Source organism: Lichenostomus cassidix, chromosome 2 (assembly GCF_008360975.1).
Source record: "Lichenostomus cassidix isolate B80296 chromosome 2, HeHo_3.0, whole genome shotgun sequence".
Classification (NCBI taxonomy): Eukaryota; Metazoa; Chordata; class Aves; order Passeriformes; family Meliphagidae; genus Lichenostomus; species Lichenostomus cassidix.
Window position 1 is genome coordinate 87,278,785 of NC_139482.1, and position 23,653 is coordinate 87,302,437.

Below are 23,653 nucleotides of genomic sequence, written 5' to 3' on the forward strand. Positions count from 1 at the left end.
AACACTGCCATGCTGTGATATCCTACATCCTGGGATCAAAGGCTAACCTGTATCATGCTCTCCCTTCTGTCCCTTAATACAGAAAAGAAGGAAAGGAACAACTCCCTGGTGTTCCCCTCTGTTGTAGGAGGAGGAAATAAGCTCAGCCTATGGAAGAAGGGTAGAACTAAATTTGAGGCAAAGCTGTCAGTTAAGAGAGCATGGCATGATGTGATTTAGGGTGGGGAAAAGCAGGGGTTTATACTCCAGCCAATGTGTTATCTAAGGATTGGTAACCAAAAATTAATTTGTAACTGGAATATAGCAAAACTGTGTGGTCTGAAAACAAAGTGAGGTTAGGCAGGCAGGAAAATCTGACCAGAACACTTTACTTATGTCTCAGACAGTGATCTGAGCCCAGCCATGATTTTTGATAGGCACAACCAGGTTAGTCTGTTGTCTTGCTCCTACCTCAGGCTGCCAGAGAAGGGAAGTGCTGAAGAAAAAGCACAGTCAGACAACCAATAGCTGGGATATCTGGGGAACTGCACTGTTTTCTCTTCCAGGTTTGGACAGATGTTGCACTCCTGGCCAGTGTACCACCACTTTATTTCATATGGTCATTTCTTGCTGTGCAGCAAGGCTGGATTAAATTGCAGTAAAATCTGCAAAGAACCAGCTCAGGAATCAGGGAAGCCAAAGTGCTCCCACTCAGACTGTTTGCTTCATCTGTTCCTCTGATTTATGGATGTAGTGGGGGATTGACCTTATCATGTTTGAAAACATGAAATCCCATAAGAAATGTTGGGATACTGAGTTGCAAACAGGCCAGGATGAAGTAGAATTTTAGATGCTGTAGATTTCTGTGCGCGTGCAGGTAGGGTCTGTCCTGAGCAGAGATTAGCTCCTGTAGTTACACTGGATAAAGGAACCAACCTGATGGATGTATTAAGGCTTTCAGCTTAAACTGATCAGAATCAGATCACTTTGATATTGCAATTTTGATTACAGAAATCTTACAAAATTCACAACATAATGTCCTAGGTGAAACATGAAAGTAAAATACCTAGAAGTATTGCACATTAACCATGCATATATTTTCATATGCTTGCATTTCAGGTCTGATAAACTGATTGTGTATGATCTGAATGCATCCATTATTTTAGAGTAATCAAGCCTGATTTTAGTTTTCCCTTTCTAGTCTCCTTAAAAACAACCCCAAACCAAAATAAAAGTAACAAATTTCTCACCTTCTGGGGTAATATGCAAATGAACTGCTGACTCATAAGTACTTATGTTTTGCACAGATTGCCAGCTTGAGAGAAAAGCTGAGAGACTGTAACATTTTTTAGTTTTGAATTTTGTGGATGCCACTTGCTAATATGCACATGGGGCTTATGTTAGTGAAAAAGTCCATATTTTATCCTCTAGGCCTTCCATTAAAAAAATTAACTTCTGATTAATTGCTGCATGCTTCCATTACTTCAATGCAGATGGATTTTAAAAGCCATTTAACAAAAAAAAAAAAATGCACCTTGGGGTATTTTAAATGCAGCAGCTGTAGATCACTCAGTAATTTTTTTTGTGTGTTTTTAATATTCATAGTAACTGAAAAAGCAACTTCATCTAGGATCACAGGATAATAACTACAGTTCTGTTCTTCTCCAAAGTTTTATTTTCTGTTTGTGTTTAAGAAGCTGACAACCATATCTGAAACTCATTGATTATCTGCTTATAATAGCTCATCATCTCAATGGAACAGATCAACAAACTTTTTCCACTTTGTTGAATGTATTCCAAATAACAACAAAATGGGGCCAAAGATATTTGAAATTGAATTAGAATAATGCTAATCTTCTCTATTTTTTTCTGGAAAAAAGGCAGTATTTAAAGAATAATTTTGATCAATTTAAATGGATCCTGACTTCAGCTAAAACAAATTGTTCTCTTCATTTGTCTAAAGAGTATATTTATCTATTTTATATATAGAATATAGGATATGGTATATTTATTTATTCTATCACTGACTCATAATTTTTTTTCATAAATGAGAAGAACATCTTTGAGCAGTGCATGCATCCAATTAACATTATTTAATCTACTGATTCTAAGGTTTTCTCTCCTAGATTAAAAAAAAAAAATCCATTGCCCCACACACCAATTTTTCATGGTCATCCACATAACTTGACATTTGCTACTTCTTCATTAAATCTCACCAGACTAACATTGTTGTTCAAGTATGTGGAATTGGATGGCTTTCTTTTTTTTCTTTTTATTTGAAATCCAGATAATATGCTGGGTATTCTTGTTCAGTTTTTTGGCCTGTTCAAACACACCAGAAAACTGAAATATATCCCTTCTGTGATGAAACCAAGGCAACTCAGAGAATATTTCTGCTGAAGATCACAATTGACTGTCACAAATGAAAATAAATTGATAAATTACAGTTTGTAAATCCCTACAATAGGAAATTAATGTAGTGGTTTGAAATAAAGCAAATTTCAGCAGTTTTAGGCAATTGCTTACCACCATCTGCAAAAGAAAATTTTGTTTCTTTTTCATTGAATGTACAGAGATTTTTATAAAAACAGAATTGAATCCTTTCAAGAATCAGCTTTTGATCACAAGAGAATGAAATTATACTTCACAATGCATCTGCTAAATGACACATTTATATATGAGCAGGCACATTGATTGACCTCTGATTTTTGAAGAACTTTCAAAAATTGAAGTACAAAAAAATGTAATTCTCTGCTATTTATTTTGGGAAGCAAGTGGTTGAGCCATGTGCTGTGACTCAAATCTGGATGTCTGAATTTCTTATCAATATTTTGACAGAATGGTTGTAATGCACAGCCTTAAAATCAGTTAAAATGTTGGGCCAGGATGCCTGTGAACATAGAAAGTCGTGTATCATCCTAAAATACTGCCATTTGATTTTGGTACTTCACTGCAGCAAGAAAAAGCAGCAGTGAAATCTGGACCTATCAGAAACAGATTTATTTTTAAGTAACAATTTTAGTGTCCGGTCATTATTGTTAGTAATATGTAAATCCTAAGGAAATTTTGATATCAGTACTTCTACCCTGCATTAGTTCCTAGAAACACTTAGAATAGGAAATTACAGCCGAAATTAAACCAGTTGGTGTTCTTCCTTTGATCCCAATGGAGATTATGGATCCCAAGGGAGTCTTGTGGCTGTCCTGTCTTGCACCTTTCTTCCTGCAGCTGAGCAACTCAGCTAACCTTAGCTACCCTTAGCTACCTCTAACTGGTTTGACAGGGAAAATGAACCAACCTGGGCTCTGCTGGGATGGGGCAGCATTGCAGCGTCATGTTGTGAGACTGCTACCAACAAAATGCCTGTGAACTCACTTTTCACTTTTCTATGAGTCAGGTTTCCCTTGGAGCTTTTCAGTTAGAAGAAAGAAATAAACACTTAGCAAAGGCTACTGATAAAATCTACACTTTTACTATGTTTTTTTTATTATTATTATTTTTAATAGGAAAATGTGCAACCTCCCTTCCAGCAAAAAGATGTAAATTGTGGATTTTAAGAAACAAATCCTGCTGCACAGCAGGTTTAGACAGGCTGCTACAGTCGGGGCCTTAAGGCATTCTGTGGCTTCCCTGTGGTAAGCCATGGTTCTCATTTGTAAAGCCAGGAGAATACCCACTGTTGCTATAATCATATGCATGACCCTTCTTCCTTCTCAGTGCTTCCAGCATCAGTTAAAAAAAGAAAAATAGGGCAAATGTTGGTTGTCATGTAGTCAGCTATCCAAGAGCTTAGAAACTTCATATATTTCGAGGGATTTAATTTTGTCCTCAGGAAACAAATTAAACTCTTTAGCGGAAATCAAGAAAGGAAAATAAAAAAGAGAGAGAAAGAGAAAGAAGAGGAAAGAAGAGAAGAGAAGAAGAGAAGAGAAGAGAAGAGAAGAGAAGAGAAGAGAAGAGAAGAGAAGAGAAAACAACAGGGAAAAAAAACAAAACAACAACAACATCAAAACATGTCCTGATTCAGACGTAGCAGTAAAGGCATCAGAATTGGGGTTTTTGAGGTAAAATATTTTGATTTTTAGGTAAAATATTATCATTTTTCCCATGAACTCCTATTTTCCAAATATGGAAAATCCTTTCAGAAAAGGTCTGAGTTTATCCCATGATCCTTGCTGTAGTATAATCTCTGTGTTCTGTCACTTCTGCACTTGGTGACTTCCTGCCAGTGTTTCATTCTGCAGCTTTCCTATTAGCAGCCCTTGATGGACTCATTTTAGCATGTCTTTTTGATTCCCTTTATTCTTTTGATACTTGGAAAACATAAGTCAGTGTGTTTCACAGGTCAGTTATGTTTTGTGGGTGAAAGTATTTTGGTGTCTTTCAAGCCTTCCCTTTGAAAATTTCATTTTACATCCCCTCCTTCCTACACTGTGAAAAAATCTGACTATTTGCTCCCTACTTACTTTCTCTGAGTCTTTCATGATCCTGTAAACCTCAGTTTTCTCTCTTTCTGTCCTCTGTCTTTTGCTTTTCCTTGTTAAAAAGTGCTATCTGCTGCTTCTTGCCCTCTGTGGAAGCTGCTTCAGAAATTTCGTTATGCCTGCTGCCCCCTCATCTAGAAGCAGGGAAAAACCTAGATTGGGAGGAGCCTCTGGAGGTCAATTGAACCCACCTACAGCTGGCAGCACAGGTTTGGATTAAATTATCCATTGGCCCAACAAGATTAGTCTGGAATTACTTCCAGTAAGGGAGATGCCACAACTTCTCTAGACAACCTGTTCCAATGTTTGGTTGTTCTCACAGTGGAGAACTTTTTCATATAGTCTGATGAAACTGCCTTTTGAAGCAACTGATGCTCATTGCTTCTTTTCCTCTTGCTGTGTCCTTGTGAAAAGAGTATCTCCATCTATCACCCCTCTGTAGATACTGAATGTGATTAGACTTCCCCTTCCCTTCCAGCTGAATTCCTTTCACTCTTCAATAGGCATCAACTTGGTGGCCCTTAACTGCACCATCTCCAGTACTTCAATGTCTGTTTTGAACTGGGGGTCCAAAACTGGACACATTATTCCAAGTGAAACCTAACAAATACCAAGCAAAGCAGCAATGAGCTTTCATCTGCTAGTTTTACTTTGGTTGCTGCAGTCAATGCCCCAGGTTGATTTTGTTGGCACAGAGGTGCACAACCCACCCAGTCAGTCCTGGCCTATACTGCTGCTTGGGATTATTCCACACCAGATGCAGGATCTTATAAATATCTTTGTTAAATGCTACGCAATTCCTGTTGGCCCAGTCTTCCAACCTGCTGAGATCCTGTACGCTGTAGTATCTAATATATACCTTGTTGTGTCTTACTCTATTTTTTCTCACAGAGTGTGCAGCAGAACTCTGTTTCTGTTCCTTTACAGGTTATCAATAATGGTATATTTGCATTTTTGACCAATACTGAAACTGACTAGATGTTTTCACTAAAATATCCATGCTGATTTTGAGATCTGGTTCATCAACAGCAGTGTATCAGTGGTTCATAAGACCTAGCAGTGTATTTGAAGAGGGCATTTTATTCTCTGTGCATATTCATTTGAATTTAGCAGCACTGAATATCATCTATTATTTTATTGCCTAGTTTTTAAACTTCAAAAAGAGAAAACTGACATATGATATGGTCAAATATGAAATGGTACTGTTAAACAATACCAAGTGTACAGTGTTTCTGACAACTCAAGAAACAGAAGTCATCAAAAGAAGTTGTAGAATTTTTAAAACATGCAGAAATACTCTTATTTCTACACTATTTTAGCCACTGAAAATATGTACAGTTTCAATACTTATTTTAAAAATATATTTTTAAGAGATCTCTCTGGACTGAATAAGGACAAAACAGCCAAGGCTCAGAAAGTCCCAAACACAATGATTACAAAATTTCTTTATTTGACTGATTCTTAATTGTTTTATCACCGTGAATATCTGTGGTTTTCTATTACTAAAGGTAGAGTACTGAACTGTATGTTGTGATCTAGTACAGCCATTTCACATTATACTTCTGAATGAAATCTTCTTTAATTTCTAAGTCCATCTTAGACGGAAGTTCCCTGAATAAATCTTTCATGTCTACTTCCTTCTGTTTCTAAAGGTGGTCAGGGGAAAAAGTTGTTCTTAACTGTAAAACATATCCCTGGAACCCTGATGAATAGCATGCAATCTGTTTTAGAGGAAATAATCGTGAGAAAGTTCATTGCAAATAGCCAAAGGAATGTGCAAAGAAATGTGTTGGAATGATTCATAAACAGCTGCTCCTGTACAAGTGCTTGTAAGTGTAGTAGTGATCAGGCTGTTTATAAGGAGAAAGCTTTTCCAAACACACTGAAGTTAGAGATGAATACTAGATTTGACATAATTTTTAAAATAAACCCTTGGGAGAGTCCACAGACTGTATTTCTGAGAAATATATGGCTAAAATAACTAGCGATGCTTGCATGAGTTTATGTTTTATTTTTGGGATGTTACACCTAACAAATTTGCATCTTGTGTCTCCATTTTGTGTTTCCACAGAGCACCACTACATTTTAAAATTCCCTTGTCTTCTCACAGACATAATTCTCCTTATTTGCTAGCTATTTGTTACTCATCCTTTGGTATGCTTTCCTATATGAAGGGCTTGAATTCAGAATGGTTGTTGCTGTAATTTCTGATAAGTTGTCATATTTCCTCTTTCACTAGCAAATAAATGGAAGTACATGCTTGGTTGGGTGTGGCAGATAATTCTGGGATATAGAATGAAGAGTTCCTCTGGTGTCTGGGTTTGCTTCCTTTTCTGCTTCTAGGAAAGAGGGTGGACATGAGATCAAGCACTTTAAACTTCTACTGCCACTGAAGGAAGAGATCCTGCCCTCCTTCCACCCAACTGCTTTATTTCTTAGCTTGTGTTTTCTCTGGTGTTACCACAAGTGTTTCTGGAAGGAACCAGCGTGGGTTACACCCACAAAGGCAGCAATGTTAGCTGAGAGATCCAAGGCTACATTTGGTAGCAGCATCTGTTCATGCCAGCTTAAAATGTTAACACTTTAGCTTAAACAGGCTTTATTTGCTAATATTTGCAACATCAATGAACAGCCTTTACACTTCCAAATGGCTGTGTAAATGGGTAATCACACATATCTACATCACAGCTAATCCCTTAAAGTGATACTGAATGACTAAACAAGTTAATTTTTTCCTTTTCCCCTTGATAGAGAAATTTAAAAAAAAGTGGTTTTAACAGCAGACCCTGTAAGACCTCAAAAAGTAGTATGTAATAGGTTAATTTATTATTTTTGCCCATTAAATTGCTTGAATGTTCCCCATTGAGCTACTTGGTAGTGTAGAAGTCAGCTTCTTGCTAAATAAAATGGCATCAGTAAGTACTTGTTAGCTGAAGAGATGGCCTGTAACTGCACATTTAAGTTAATTTTAGCAACTATTCAGACAAATTCTCACCTCCTCCCCTTCACAGATATGTTCTAATTCCCTAGGAAAAAGGCGTAAAAAAGCCTGAAAATGATGTTTCCAATTAGTGTGGCTTTCTCATATTTAAATTCTGTGTGGCTCTGCCAGATAATTAAATAAAATGTGATACATTCTTTTGATCTTTGTTGAGATGATGTAGGCTGTAAATATTGCTTCGTTATACTGTTCACATTGACATAGATTGCATTGTGCCACTTATAGCTTCTTTGGCACAGCTCTGGAATCAAGTGTTCAGCAGTGATTAATGACCAAGGATACACAGACCTACTGTTGAGACTAAGAGCTCTCTAATCTCTGCTCCTGTTCTTTCCCTCAATTTCAGCATTAGTTAATGTGGCTTCTGTGAACACAGCAGTTCTGGTGACTTGTCACACAGCTTGTACTGCCAGCACTTAACATAGTGGTAGCATAGCCCTAATGATCATTAAATTCTCACATTTTTAATTCTTGCTTATTACTGTATCTTTGATGCCCTTTCTCACTCTTGCAGTTTTTTATTTAGAGTTTAATACAGAAAAGGCTTTTAAACCTGTGCTAGAGCCTTTTTTTCAGTCCTTGCACACTGTACAATCATTTAATATCCTTTGATATGTTATGCCAATTAAGTGATATGTGTGTTAACATAAATATTTAATTGTTAAAAGAGAGATCACTTTGGCCTAAAGCTTTAATTGAATTAGATGCTTTTCAGATGATTGTCAAGATTAAACAGTCCATTATGAACATTTGCCACTGCAGGAGATTTCTGCTTATTGAAAGACAAAAGGGTAATTTCATCTAGTATTGCTGTAAACTGTACGAGTCCTTCATACTGATAAGGGAATTCTCCCTCTTTTAACCTTGATATGTACTGTAGTAATGAATTTATGAATCTTTAAAATTCAGTCACATCATTAAAGTGGGGATATGATATTAACACTGCCAAGTAAATTAAAAGGATAAAAACTTATCTACATAACAGCTAAAGAGAATACAGTCAATACCAATTTGTCAATAATTACCATTGCTTTAAAAAGCAAAACTAACATGATAAAAGTAGGCAGCTATGGATCTTTATTGCATACTAACTGGAGTTTGATTAATTCCAATGACAGACTTCACATGGCAAACTCGAGTTTTAGGAAAATTAATTTTTCTTGAAATTTTCCTTGACACTGGGCTGCTGAGGCACCTAAACCATAACTCCCACAAAATATGCTTGTGTTAATATGGAGTCCAACTGTTTCATTATCAACCCAAAATATTTCTGGTTTGGGGCAAAATGTTCCTATATTGCAGTTTTGCCTAATTATGTGAACATCTTCCACAGATCAGAATCCTGTTTTTTGATGTGCTGTAGACTGTAGTCATGCATATATCTCACACTGAAAACACGTCACAGCAGTTTCCTTCAAAATATAGTACAGCTATGCATAATGCATGATAAGACTAGTGCAATGTGCAACGTGAATCAAAGTTTTAATGTCCTAGTTTTCCAGATATTATTATCTATTCACTGTGTTTTTAAAGGAGCTCTGATTAAGAATCATGTCAGCAGTGACAAACCATAAAGCCAAGCACGACTTTCAGTGAGAACCTGAAACAAACTCTGAACAAGTTTTAATATTAAAATCATTCTTGTGGAACCTGGTTCTTAATTTGCCAGGAGTGAAGGACTGCATCAATAGAATCCCACTTGCTGGCAAAGAAATTCAAAGCACAATTTGTGTTTGTTCTTTGTGTCTGACACAGCTGTCCTTACTGAAACTGTTCATCTGTGTTTGCTCCTTTGTATTTGTTGACCAGGTCTTCAAAAGGGCAGATGCAAAATTTCAACCAGCCTTGCCACCTTGGGACATGCTCTAAAGTAACTGAACGCCTGGCTTCACTTGAAGTCCTCTCTGCCCCCTTGGTCTGCAAAGCACCCAAATGTCAGAAAGGCTGTTTGAATGTAAAATATACAGCTCATCTTCACATCTGAGTGCAATCCGGTTGTGGGATTGCACATTCTATGGCTAGATCATTTTTTTTCCCCTTCCCCACTATCAGACCACTGGAGTCTACCTGAAACTTTATGCTACATGCAGTTCTTACATAGGCTTCAGGCTTGTGGAAGTCCAGCCACACCCTGAGTTGTTTACCATCTGTGGTAAATGGCATGAAATAGTCAACAGTGTGACTGATGCTAAGGTTACGTCTATGCATGTGAGGGAAGTCATATCCAGATTAAAATGAAACTGAAAATCAAACACCTTGCTACTTCTACAAGAATATTGGGAAGGGTTCTCTCATTAAGGTGACAAGTTCTTCCATTTTAAGCTGTCGGGCAAGATGCTTGCTTAAGCAGGCAGAAAGGTTTTCTCTTGTTCCTTGGTTTGTGTCCAAGATAGTGAAGGAATAGATTTGTGGAGGTGCTTTTAGGGTCCCAGTCATGTAACAAGTCTGAAATGAATTATTTTAAGTACTTGGATAATTCTTTTGTCATGATGCTTTCTTTAATAAAACCTATTTACTGAGCAGTGTATTACTGAGTGTATTTATTGAGTAGTAAATAAAATTTATTTGATAATTTCTGTATATTTATAGTTAATGGTAACAAAAAAAAAAGAGAGCAGTGCAAAAGTGCTTTATATACTTGGAATGATTGAGAACTGATTGTGTTTTGTATAAGAATTTTAAGTATCATTAAAGCAGTAGGCTAGACAGGGTGCTGTTTGGCTGGATGCTTTACTAGCCACTGGTGAGGGAGGCGATAAATTTGTATTGAAATATCATTTGAAAACCTAATACACAGGATGAGTTCTTACTGGGTTATGGATGTTCATTGATCAATTTTCTAGCTGTACTTTTTTATTCAACTGGAGACAGTAAAAGGAGAAAAAGACTGGTGGGAGTGCAGGAGCATGAGGGTCAATATGAGGAGCAGGTTGAGAAAGTGGGAAGAAATCAGACCAGGGAGGGGAAATGCAAAGATTTACTTTCAAATATGTTGGTAGAGATAGGAGAGCAAGTGCTGGAGGACACTGCAGAACAAGGTGCCCACAAAATAAAGAAGCAGACTCATGTAGTGAGGAGGGATTAGGAAAAACAGGCACTTCTAAATGCCATGTTTCTCACCGGTAAAGGTGGGTTTTGCAGCCACATTTCTGTCTTTGCTGAGTGGTGTGGCTGGACCCGAGGTGGAACTGGCAAGGGCAAGAGGGCTAAGGAAAACCCTTCGAGCTTGCCTTCCTGCTGCTGCCCTTGTCCATGCCTGCCCTTTCAAATGGGAATAAAGCTGAAGGGCAAGGCATGTCCATTCACTCTAGGAGGTGAACCTCACATATCAACAGCAGAATTGTCAGGCTGTTTTTCTCAGAGAAATTGCGTGCAATGGGAACTGAGCTGGGCAAGACCAACCTACAGTAGTGATTGAATCTAATAAGACCACATGTGACAGCCTGTGGAGAAGATTCCTCCAGGCCACTAAAAATGCCATTAACTTGGACATCTCCTTTACAGATGACCTCAGCTGTTAGCAGAGGTTCCAGTCTTCCAAGACCTTGCCTGCCCATAGCATGTGAAAGGCTGCATGGGACCTGCAGTAGGATTGCTTTTGATGCCCTCTGCCATTGGAGGGGAAGGCACGGTGCACACACAAAAAGTGTGCCACTTTTGCTTTCCCTCTGCATTCCTCTCCAGGATGCTGACACTCAGCAAAGCACCATAAGGGTTAGACAGTGAGCTGTCATTACTGGCACCAGACTGAGTGAAAATGAACCTACCCAGAGACAACTCTGCATAGGAATGACTCATGGCCCCCTTTCTTATGCCATGTCGTCTTTAGGCTGTACAAAACATCACAAGCATGCATACTCTGTTTTTAGCTCAATGCAGAATCAAATGCTAACTGTCCTGAACTGCATAAACATGAAATGTGGGGAAAACATAGTGTTTGTTGTGTCCAAAATTCAAATTAGACCTCCAGCTAGCTGAAACAAGTGACTTCTCACAAGCTGAGAATGAGCCTGTGATCCTAAAGCAGTCGTGCATAACCACATAGTGAATTGGAGTAACCCAAGTAAAGCAAAAATCACAACTCTGAAGAGAGACAATATTTGATATTTACAAACATTATTCCTGCACATGTAATTTGGTTCAACTCACCACAAAGAAGGGGTTTTGTGAATACAATTTTTGGAAATAACTATAAAAACCTTCTTTGTTTGCAAATTTGGAAGCCAGCTGAAAATTCAGCCTTAAGCAAATTTCTTCATAACTGTATAGCAACAATTGTTTGATAGCCTATAGATGTGCAATAAAGAAGCTTAGGCAGAGCACTGACCTGCACTGACAGCATTTGTGTTTTTTCTAGTTACCTCTGTGCTGGCCCTGTGATTCAGTATTATGTGGGTGAGATGTTTGTACTAGTACACAGAAAACCCTTGAACATGGAAAATAGTACTTGCTAAAATAGATAGCATTCCCAAGGGGGAAGTAGCAAAATTACATGAGATTCATAGAATAAAGTATAACTAAAATTGCTCAATTATTTAAACTGAGGTATTTTTCTATCAATATAATATCTTGCTGAGCTTGTGGAGCATAATTTAGAGTAGGCATTTTGCCTGCAGATCACGATATAAATATTTTATATTATCTCCCACACTATTAGAATAATAGAGGTAGTGTTATTTAATCCACTCCTGGCAAAGCAGATGCTTGCCAGAATGCATAAAGCACTCAAGGACCTGGTTTTGTTGTCGTTGAAACTGGTTGGTACAGTGATTTATCTGAAGTTTGATTCCTCATTGTGGAGGTGGATTTGACGATGCTTGTGAGACACAATTTAAGGTTGTATTGAAGCCTCAAAAAAAGAAATATGTTGTTGATGGAAATGTGAACAATATGAGGATGAAAAAAGCTCCTCAAATGTAAGCAGGTAAAGCAAAGCCATGTCTGGGTAGGAGGGCTGGGAGAGATTGCATGTCTGCAAATTCTTTGATTTAGACTTAATAGAAATTGTGAACGCAAAAAGTGAATTTGAATACACCTCTTGAAAAGCAGTTGCAAGCACAGAAACTACAAGCCACAGCAGAGAGCACTTTGATATCTTTGTAGCAGTCTCATAAAGTATGTTGGAAGACAGCAGGGGTGGAGAAGTTCAAAGTTTAATAAAGATTTTCCTAAAAATACAACCTTTGGAGTGTCATTTAATGCCTCTCTTGACAGTCATTGTTTCTATTATTCTTCTCCTGCAATACAAGTTTCAGTTTTGGTATCTATATGGCCTGACTACAATCCTTGGGCCTGAGGTGGGAATTTGGGTATTGCAGGACTTAGTGCAGGTGGTCCAAATACTTCCTCTCCAGCCTCCTTTTCTACAAAGTGGATGGGACATGAGTATTGATTGCTAAGCACCATAATTTTGCACACTTGAGCCAGGCTTTAGTAATCAAAATGTTAAAATCCTATGGAAAACATTTGAAGCTACGTCCTTTTTCCCTGAGGTGATTGTGCCTAAAGCTGATATGCATAGGGAACGACAAAAAGATGAGCATTGTTGTGTGCATCTGTATGTGATAAACTATATCATTCAGGACTCCTCCTGTCTATTTATGCTTTGTTTTTCTTGCTTATTGTAGCTTTTATTGATGTGTTTGATAACATGGCATCAGCTGCAAGGCAGAAATTTTTACTCTGTTGGGTTTTTTTTAAACTTTTCAATGTAGATTAAAAAACTTCAGCAGCCCCTGGATTGATAGGTTTAAGCTGAAAATTTACATGTGAGTAACAAATATTATAATGCAGATGAGCCAGACAGAGAAAAGGAAATTTATAATAAGGGACTGCTCTGGCAGTATTAATCTGCCTCATGTAGATTGTGTGATGAATCATCCCATGTCACCACAAGGACTGCTGCTGCTGCTGCTGCTGCTGCTGCTGCTGCTGCTGCTGCTGCTGCTGCTGCTGCTGCTGAGCTCTGCCAGCAAGTGGGACAATGAAAAGTGTGCATGGAAGAGTGGAGGGGAGGGCACACACAAGGGAAGAGGAAAGGGACAGAAAAAGAACAGCTATTTAAAACTGGACATCTCAAGCCTAGCGAGTAGTTCATGTTATATATAATTCAGCCAATTCACTGGGTAAATCATTTCATATGCTCCATGAAATGCAATTTGCTTCCATGGCCAAGCATGACAAAGGTTTCACAGAACTGCAGCTGGCAAAGAGCTCTTCTAGGATATTTAATTCAGGGCCTGTGAGATTGCTGAGGCATCTTGTCAGAACATTAAATAATCACACAATGTCACGAGGGAATATCTAATTAAGAGTCCAATTTCTCAAGGGTCTGAGTACCTGTTACAATGTGCCGAGAACCCTTAATTCCCACTGACAAGAGCAGCAGCTTAGGGTGTTCCCAGCAGGCATTTAATAGGATTGTGCCCTTACTTCATTTGGCTGGGGTAAGTCCAGGCCAGTGAGGTGAAGCAACAGTAATGAAACAAGACAAGATAATGACAAATAGGGTTACATTCCAGCAGGAATATTATTACTTGCAGATGACGAAACATTCCCGGGTGTGAAATCCCTGTGAAATATAGGAAAATATTTAGGGATGCATCCTTAGGGGTTAAATGTTTGCCTTTGAGAAGGATCTGTCTGTATTTATCCCATGCAAAAAGAGCTGTAAAAGGCAACACAAACCCTTTACCACCCCAGACCATTATCATGTATGAACAAGTGACAGAATTCCCATCCATGTTTTGGTTTCCAAGAACTTTAGTGATTTAGATGACCCCATGAGAGTTGTCTGCCTTACAAAGGCAGGCAGCTTTTCATCTGGTGTTTGGGAAGCAGAAAGCTTGAATAGAGTAGGGAAATGTGTGTGCTGAATTTTCCTGAGCAGCACTCTTGGTGAGACCGAAGAGATAGAACAAAATTTGAGGTGGACAGTTGAAGATTTACCAGTAAGACTTTTCCCTCCTTCTTATATACCTGCAGTTATATAAAGGACAAGAATGCTAGATACAGACAAAGGAGAAGAAATGTTGGATTTTGGCTTATGATGCTTCTCTCGGATGAAGGTAGAAATAGCATTCTTTTTCTGTCCTGAAGAAGCATTACAAAAAGGAGTAAATGAGTAAGGAGCATGGCATTATGTTAAGCACTTCTGGGAGAGTGAAAAGTTAAAATTAATCTTTGTGTTGTCAGGCTCTTAAGTGAGGAGTGATGCATTAGACTACCTGATTTTATTTGATTTGTTGGGAAACCAGAGCTGCAGTGCTATTTCTTGAACGGAATTACAGGCTTCATTTAAAGAGAGAGGCAAAGCACACACATCATTCTGGAGTAGATCAGCATAAGCATTTTCTATATCATGAGTAATGTTTACTGGAAGAAATCAAATTACTGTTACACAGACCATCTGTTTTCTTTGCATGCAATCATGTAAGTGTTTTAGGACAAGCCATCCTTTTTAATCAATTGTAAATCTCTTATGGCAAGGCACTGTTTTCTGTAATAAAATCTATTTTTATGATGAATGTAAGACTTTTAAATACTGGTTTCTCCTGCATAAATATAGTGTACATATTGTTCATAACATAAAGAGTAGGGGTTTACAGCATTAGTTATTATCTGTCAAGAACTTAATTTTAGGGCTTTTTGCATAGCCATTTTTGGATATTTGTTGGATTTGCAACTCATTGGTGTTCAACTATTATAGCAAATAACATAATGAGTAATACTGTCCATTTATAGCCCAGGAAGTTGATTCCTATCTGCATTTAGTAAATGGAGTATAATAGGGTCTCCATTTTGTAGCATGACTGCTGTGCCAAAAGTGATTACTCTGGAAGATTATTGTCCGTTGTCTAAATTCTTATGCTTGGAAACACTGAAGAAAACAAGGCATGGCTTATTAGAAATTGAGCCTGTGGAATGACATAATGACATTAAGGAAACTTGAATTTATGGTCCAAGAAGTCAGCGATACAGTGTGAGATTTACTTCATGTATAAGGATGGCTCATTCACAGACATACACAATCCCATTCATTTTAGTGGGTGCTGAATTGAGCCTACTATTTTATTTTTTTATCACTGTCAGCTGTCAACTTCCCTGATTCATGTATTGTTTTTGAGTGCACAGAGGTTGCTCTTGAATTCAGAAGAAGCTGAAGGTCTGCATCTTTAGCAAAGTCTCCTCTGATTTCAAAAGCAGCTGTGTGATTGAAATGCCAGAATTTGCTCTGTATTGCATCAAATGACCCTGAAATAAAAGAAAGAAACAAGAACTGTAAGTAACACAATTGGAAATTCCCTGAGCAGGTTGGCTGTCCTTCTCAATGAGGTTGGCAAGCTTGAATTTCATTTGTTCAGACACTTTCAAATCAATGTTATTTTGTCTGAATAATTAAGCTGCTTACTCAGGCTTGAAAAGTGTGTGGTGCTAAATTCTTGCTCTTTTTTGGGAAAACATGAAGAGGCAAAGAGGGAGAAACAGATGGACCATGCACCTGGAAAAATTATAGTGCCTACAGTCTGGTGCCATCCCTATGGTATAGTGGAAGTTTTCTGCTCAGGGAAACATCAGGTGAAATGAAGAGCCCCTATAAGTCCTCTTGTGAAGGCTGTACTCAAGATCTCCATGTCCTGTATATTGCCACTTATTATAATGTCATTTGTGAACTGACACTATGTGCCACAGGGAAAGCTGCCTTCCAAACTCCCATGATTACTGCTAGCACCTACCTAAACCTGATCAGTCAAGAATCAGATGAGAACTAAGTCATCAGTGAATTTCCTTTTATCACTTTGCACTAATTCAGTAAAAGGAAAAAAGAACAATGTGAATGGCTTAAAAAATATGCAGGTGATAGAGTGAAAGATAAAATATAACTGTAATTAGAAGCAGTCTAATAGTTTTACCTGTTCACATTTTTGTTGTTGTTGTTCAGATTCAGTATTCTTTCTTTGAGAAAAATATTAAGGATGAGACAAATTTTTACTTTTCTTCCTTCTGTTTTTTCTTGCTATGTTCACCCTTCGTTTATTCAGAGGGAAGAAAACCGCAGGCAAATTAAGTATGTCATAGAACCACAGCAATTTGTTCGTTAGAACAGACTTGTGGAGGGCTCTGGAGAGTATCAATAATGTCCTAGTTTAAGCAAGAAAAAATCAGATGACATCACCCACAGCCTTGTTCTGCTGAATTTGGAGTATCTACAAGGATGGAGATTTGCCAGCCTCTCCAAACAACCTATTCCTCAGATTTCCTTTTGTTCCCCTAGAAGCTCATCTGGTTGTTTCACGTGTTCCTCACCAGTTTCAAATCCAGCTGAGGTCTGGTTTCCCCAGTTTCATCCAAGCAGTCCAGAATGAGGAAGTTCTGCATTGCTCCCAGGTAGCCCTCCCAGCCTCTCCATCCTCTGCTGTCCATCTGTGCCTGCATGACTTTTCCCACATGGCAACCTGGGAAGTCCCAGTGCACCAGGGGAGCTGTTTTTGGCAAGCAGCTTCCACTTCTGGGCCCCTTTTTCTGTCTTGGCTTTCAGGAGGCACATTTCAGTTGGAGCTGTCAAAAAAGTTGATGCAAATGTTTGGTTTATATTTTTCATGTCATTATTCTTACTTCCATCTTCAGACCCCCAAATCTTTTTTCAGCAAGATATATCAGGGTAATGTGAGAGATATCAAAACAATCTATTTCCACAGGAGGGTTTTTTTAGCATGATTTTTCATTTGCATGTAAGTAAATTTACTTCAGTATATTGATTTTTTTTTAATTTTTTTTTTAATCTTGTTGTTTTTGTTGGGTTTTTTATCCTGAGCTTTGGAACAGTCACTACATCAGTTCTATGGAAGCTTCAGTAGAATAAGCACTATATTTTCTAGCTGTATGCTCTGTTTTTATCCAAGAAAGATATTTTGATGTATTTACAATTGTCATAGAAGACATTAGCCTACTTCTAGGAACAGTAAATGCTAACACTACTGCTTGAAAATTATCACATTTTTATTATCAAGAAACAATTCAGCAAAATCACTTAATTTGTTTAGTGGTAAAGACAGTGGTGAACTATGAATTACTGTTGTCATAGTTACACTGTATTTTGATACAGTAGATTTGTTCATTGAAACCATAATAAAACAATTTGCTCAATAGCAAGTATATACATCTCTTAAATTACAATTAATTACTTATTACAATGAATATCTTAAAATATAAATACAGAACTCTTTACTCCTTTTTAAGTGCAGTAAGTAGAGAATACTGCTGTTTATTTTAGGAATGTCCTGTGTCTGCAGTGCTCATTACACTGAAGTAGGAATCAATGACAATGTGCCATATAGGAGACTTTATTTATAGTAGCTTTATAACTGATCTAAAGTGAGACAATAGATTTTGATACCCATGACCTTTAATAGAAAACTCTCTGAAGAGAAGTTTCCAATTTTACCTCCAAAGTAACCCCTAGTGAAAGTCCTTTGTATTTTAGACTGTGAGGCAATTAAAATAATGACCCGATTTTGGTTTCTTTCTTCCTCAGTTACTCCTGTATCTTGGTTATTCAGTTGACAAAACAGAAAAACTATTCAGGGGAGCTCTACAAAGCTAGGAATTTGACCATTTCTGCTTTTTATAATGTTCTTAAGTGCAGCATGTTTAGAGTTTGCATGTTTACTTTTCTCCCCTTGACCTATTGCAGTCCAGTGGTTGTAGAGGATATGATCTGTGTGGGAGTTCCAAATTCTCCTCTTCCACTTCTTTGCCAGATGCACGGTATTCCTGAAGGAAATGGAGCAGAATAGATGATTATCATGCTTGGCTTTGAACTGCTGTCCCTCAGTTCACTTGGTGGTACAGGGAGGAAAAGAGGGAAACAGAAATGCTTAGTCACAATTTTGAAATATATTTAAGTCTGAGTGGTTCATCCTTAAAGAGGGAAAGGCTATAGGTATTCCAAAAAAAAACCATAAAACCACTGACTAATCTTCATTCTAGACATTCTGGAGTGAAAAACAAATGGAAAAAAGATAGCTTACAGAAGGTACAGGGAAGAGAATATGTGTAGAGTGGTGAGACTGAATTAATAGAGAAGATAATTGTCGTATCTGAACAATGGGATAGAATCGAAAAGTTAATGCATATAACACTGATGAAAAAAAGACAAACTTATTTGAAATGTGCTCTGTTAACTAGTAGAATTAATTAAGCCACTGAAAACTCTCCTCACAAATATTATTTCTCTACATCTTAATAGGGCAGCATAAAATTTTCTGGTCCTTACCAAAGAGTAATTCCCCCATGCTGTTTATTTTTAAACTAGCTATTGGGGTTTTTATTCCTCAATATTGGCTATAATTGAAGGAAGGAGGTAGGAACTACCTGAATTTCAGTACGATTGGAAATTACAGTTCCAGTGCCTTCAAATGCCACATTTGGTCTCTATATCCTCTCTGTCACAGGTAACCCCCTTACACCCAGAGCAAGAAAAGTAAATTCATTTGGCTGTCCCATATCTCTAAGGAACCTGATGCATGAGTGGACTAGAGAAGAGAAGAGAAAGAGAGAAAAACTCCAAAGACCTACGGATCATCTTGCTGGCAGGGTGAGTAAATGTCCTGTCATCTCAGCCATGTGTTATCAGGTGCAAAATGAGTTAGCCTGCTTTCAGCATTGCCTCAGGAATTACTTATACAGTAATTAGTGAGAAAAATAAGATCAAAATATGTCATGTTTCCAGGGCTCTGACACTGGTGCCTCACATGTATTCAGAAGTACAAACACCTCCTATATTTTCAGTTAAAGCCATGAACATGCATTTAATAGACAGGCAGTTCTGTGAAGGGAGGCAGGGGGTTAATGAAGGCTGTGCTGTTAAGGCGATTTTCAAATGGGGTAGGTGAAACAGAAATAGCCAACTATTACTGAATTAGTCCAAACTCTTCATGATTGAAAAAGAGATCCAAAAGAGGAAAGAACAGGAGAAAACTCATTTTCCCAGTGCTGACTCTAGTTAGATTCCTATGGATGTGGTTCTGTGTTCCCTGCTTTTCCAAAGCAACTTTTTCTTGTTTACAAAACACAATAAAAAAAAATTACGTAGCTGGGAAGCAAACATGCAGTTTCTGGCTTTGCCTGTTCCAAAAGGTGGTAGAAGCAGAGACTGTAGCAGGTTCTGGAGCATTTCCTCCAGTTCGAAGCAGTGAGCCAGGAGGTCTGTCAAGTACCAACAAGACAATTCAAGGGAATCAAAAGTCACATATACAGAGGATGACTTATTTTTCAAAAAGATGATGCAAGTCGAAACAGATCATGAACATGGCAGAAAATCCGACCTGAAGATTACCTCAGAGTCCTCTGTCTGGTGGTTTGTGTCTCTTCAAAAGATATAATAAAAAAAATGTTGCCGTCCTCATCTGGGGTGGCTGATGATTTCCCACTGTAGTTGGTCCTGCCCATTTCTGTACCCTAAACATTGGCAAGGCTCCATATGCTTCTGTCCTCTCTGCTGGGGCAAAAAGCATGAGTACAACCCATCTTCCCTGCAACCCAAGCCCAGTGCAAACTTGCTTTTTGAAAGGAAAAAAGCAGCTGAACTACATTTTTAGCTGTGTGAAAGTCCACCCTAGCTAGGAACCATAAGACAACTTACCAAAGCCAACAACATGATAAACAAAATAAAAAGGCGCACCAGAGGACAAACACTTTCTTTCAAATCCAACTTCAACTGCTCTCTGATAAGGAAAGCAAAACCTAGCAGTACAATAATGCCTTTACAATTCATATTAGGTGATGCCTTTAGTATATTAAGCTATTTTTATAAGCATATAAGCAGTACTTTGATATTGTCGAAAGTCTGCACTTTCCTACTCCCCATTCTTTGAGACCATCTGTCTAAATGCAAAGGCTGTCTGGACTTTACCTTATGCTCCAGTTAGAAGAAGAGAATTTTGCTAATTTTGCTTTTTATTGTGCTTTGGGTTATTTTGTTTTCAGTAAGCACTCCTCTGAATGTACTGGAAGATGACAATGGTGCACAGAATTTTTACAGAAATCAAGTCCCTTGCCCACTCTGAACCCAACAACAACAACAGCCAGTTCTGCTCTCTATTTCTGGAGTCTGACATCCATAGGAAAAGGGGTTCAGATGTTGATGAGTCACTTTTCTGCTCTAGCAGCTGCTTCTTGCCTCCTTGTGGAAAAGGCAGTGGAGCACATACAACCTGGGGGCACAGCTCTGTCTGTACTTCACACATAACACTGTCTTCTTCAACAATATTATTATGCTCTCTTGTTTTAATACAGTATTGTACTTTCTAAGGCACCACTTACTTGCCCCTTAGTTTTCTATTTTATTTGATATGATATCTGTGCAATGGAGATGGGCTTGATGTGTTTTGACCCAGTGACATCACTAAATGAGGGCCAGTATGACTGAGAGCAATAAAGGTGTTCAGTAAGACCTCAACATAGTTGAAGATTAAAGTTAATATTTTGTTTTATTCTTAAAACCATTTCTATGTGTGTTGCTTTTACAATTCATACAAAAATTAAATCAACCTCAAATTCAAATGTTGTTGAAGCTTCATGAACATTACTACAAGGAAAATAAGACATTGGCAAATGATTAAATGTGTAATTAAAGGTTTCACATTTAATCCTGTCACAATAGTGATTTACGGCTTATTATTTTGTCTAAGTGATGCACTTCTTTTCTAGTGTTTTTTCTGTCCTTCATTGTTGTGAATGTCTGTATTATTACGGTAAGGAAATTTATCACAAGGACAACACTTTTGTTGTCAGCTGCAAGATACAGAGGAGATGTAAATCAAAGCATAGAAGATGCAATACACTTCCCACTGCAGTTGGTGGGAGAATTGGGACGTGGTTACATTGTTGGGCCAGCAATGCTTTAGCTGTAAGAACAAAGGGCAAGATGTAGCCTCTGTGCTTCTCTGCTGTCATATTTAGGGCTGAAACAGGTGTCTTGAGCAGCCAGACCCAGAAAGGCTCGATAAAGACATGGAGCTGGGACACACAATCTCCCTCTGTGGTGCATACCAGAATTGGGTGGAAACCTGCAAACGCAGCAGAAACAGCCTTGAAATAACCCATAGCAAAGGCTGACCAGGGTGCAGTGCCTCCAGGCTGTGGAGTCCAGGCCCTTCTCCAGAGGTAGGTCCCCATAGCAGGGTGTTTTAAAAGGACTCACCAGGCTTTGTGGTCACCATGGCTGTCCAACAGATATGTGGGATCTTGTTGCTTGTGTGAAACCGGAGGCTCTTCCCTGCCTTTCCAGGTTGCCCAGCCACTGGGCTGCATGAAATTTGCAACTCAGCTCAGGCAGGGCGGTAGTATGTCTGGTGAAATAGCCCCAAATCCTGTTTCCAAACCAGCTTGTAGTTCTGATGGAAAGGCAGTGTCCACACAGCCTCAAGGTGGGGAGAGCCTAAAGACAGGATCCCTCACACTCAAGTTTGAGTGTTCGAGGTTATGCTTGTGTAGTACAGGATACTACTTCTTCCAGCTGCACCATAGAAAACAAGCCTGGGCAGATCTGAGATTTTGGGTCTTAGGTGTTGTTTCAGGGTCGGGAGGGCTCCTTAACTCGAGATGAACATCTTGTTGCTGAGGTGGAGTTTGTGGGACTTCAAAGACAGAGTGAGCATTGAGTTTTCCAGTGACAGTTTTCATATTCAGACTTGTAAATTTTTATGTGCTCTAACTTGCTCTTGATCAAGAACCCACTTAAAGAAATAAGACTTATTCTCTTACCAACATACGGTACTAAAAATCTCATTTTAGAGTAATTTCACACAAGTGTTGTTTCCAGATTACTGCAGGATGAAATAGCCTAGGTTTTATTTCTGGTTGGGAGTTTGAATTCACATTCATGTTAACTTCACCTAGTACTGTTAACCTGAGCAGAAAAAATATGTTGTCATCTTCACTGTTTTAACCTATGACTTACAGATGCACTTCACAGCAATGTTTAACACAGTTTGATTATGCACCGTTGAAGGTATTGTATTTTAGATTCTCTTTAATATTGTGTAATATTAATATGTTTCTTCATATTCTTTGTCTCATTGAAAACAGTGGGGCCATTTCTCTTAATCCTCTACAACAATTACCGTAGAAACTTCCAAGGGATCTTTACAGAATTGTAGCTGAACAAAAAGGGCAAAAATTAGTTTTCTTGAGAAATGGTGTTATAGAAAGGACCTCTGTTTCGTCTTTCTTTAGTATGTCTCTTTGTCTTTGCAAGTTTTTCATTGCCTTAATATTTTTCAGCTATTTGGGAGGATTTGGGGTGGGGTTTTTTGGGGTGGGGTTTCTGGGGGGTTTTGGAGGTTTTTTTGGTGTGTTTTCTCTTGTTGCTGTTTGGTTGGGGTTTTTTTGGTTTTTGTTGGGTTTTTTTGCTTGGTTTTGTTTTAAGGTAGCTAACTAGAGAGAAAATACTATTCTGGAAAGTTATAAGTCATGACTCGAGGACTACTTTTCTTAATATTTTTTGAGGCAGATATTCATGCCTTTTGAATAGATGTGTGGTTGTTTTAGGAAAGAATTTGTTCACATTAAACTTGTGATTTTTCCTGGAGTTATAATGGCTAGTTTAAGATCTGGCAATCCACATAAGAAGTTACTGTTACTCTACTCAATCACCAGACCTTTAATTGGCAGTCTGGCATTTTTCCCTGCAATTGCAATCCCCATTTGAATCAGAGATCACTCAAAATTTCATAACAGCTTCCTTCGTATCTGACTAACTTAATTAGTGATTGTTTATTATCTCCTCTTCAGAATAATAATTAAATATGTGCAATAAACCTAGGCCTACAGAAGTGCTGTGTTGTACCACCTTATGCTGATGATACAAAACAGGCAGGAGTAGCAGATACACCTGAAGGCTGAGCTGCCATTCAGTGGGACCTTCACAAGCTGGAGAGTTTGATGGGGAGAAACCTGATGAGGTTCAACAAGGGCAAGTGCAGGGTGTTGTACCTGGGGAGGAATAACCCCAAGCACCAGCACAGGCTGGGAACAGACCTGCTGGAGAGCAGCTCTGTGCAGAAGGACCTGGGAGTCTTGGTGGATCACAGGTTTGCCGTGAGCCAGGAGTGCCAATGGGATCCTGGGGTGCATTGGGAAGAGTGTGGCCAGCAGGTCAAGGAAGGTGATCCTTCCCCTCTATTCG

General features: G+C 38.4%; 1 protein-coding gene across 6 annotated transcripts in view; it reads left to right on the plus strand.

Moving 5' to 3' along the window:
* Positions 1-23,653, plus strand: part of LOC146441716 (poly(rC)-binding protein 3-like) — a 491,829-nt gene that overhangs the window by 86,824 nt on the left and 381,352 nt on the right. For 5 of the 6 annotated variants that reach the window (XM_085052273.1, XM_085052282.1, XM_085052284.1 and 2 more), the window contains exon 2: positions 18,918-19,060. The exons of the other annotated variant lie outside the window; for it this stretch is intronic. The gene's annotated coding sequence lies outside the window, so the exon portion shown is untranslated. The remainder of the gene's footprint in view (positions 1-18,917; positions 19,061-23,653) is intronic. 6 annotated transcript variants of the gene reach the window in all.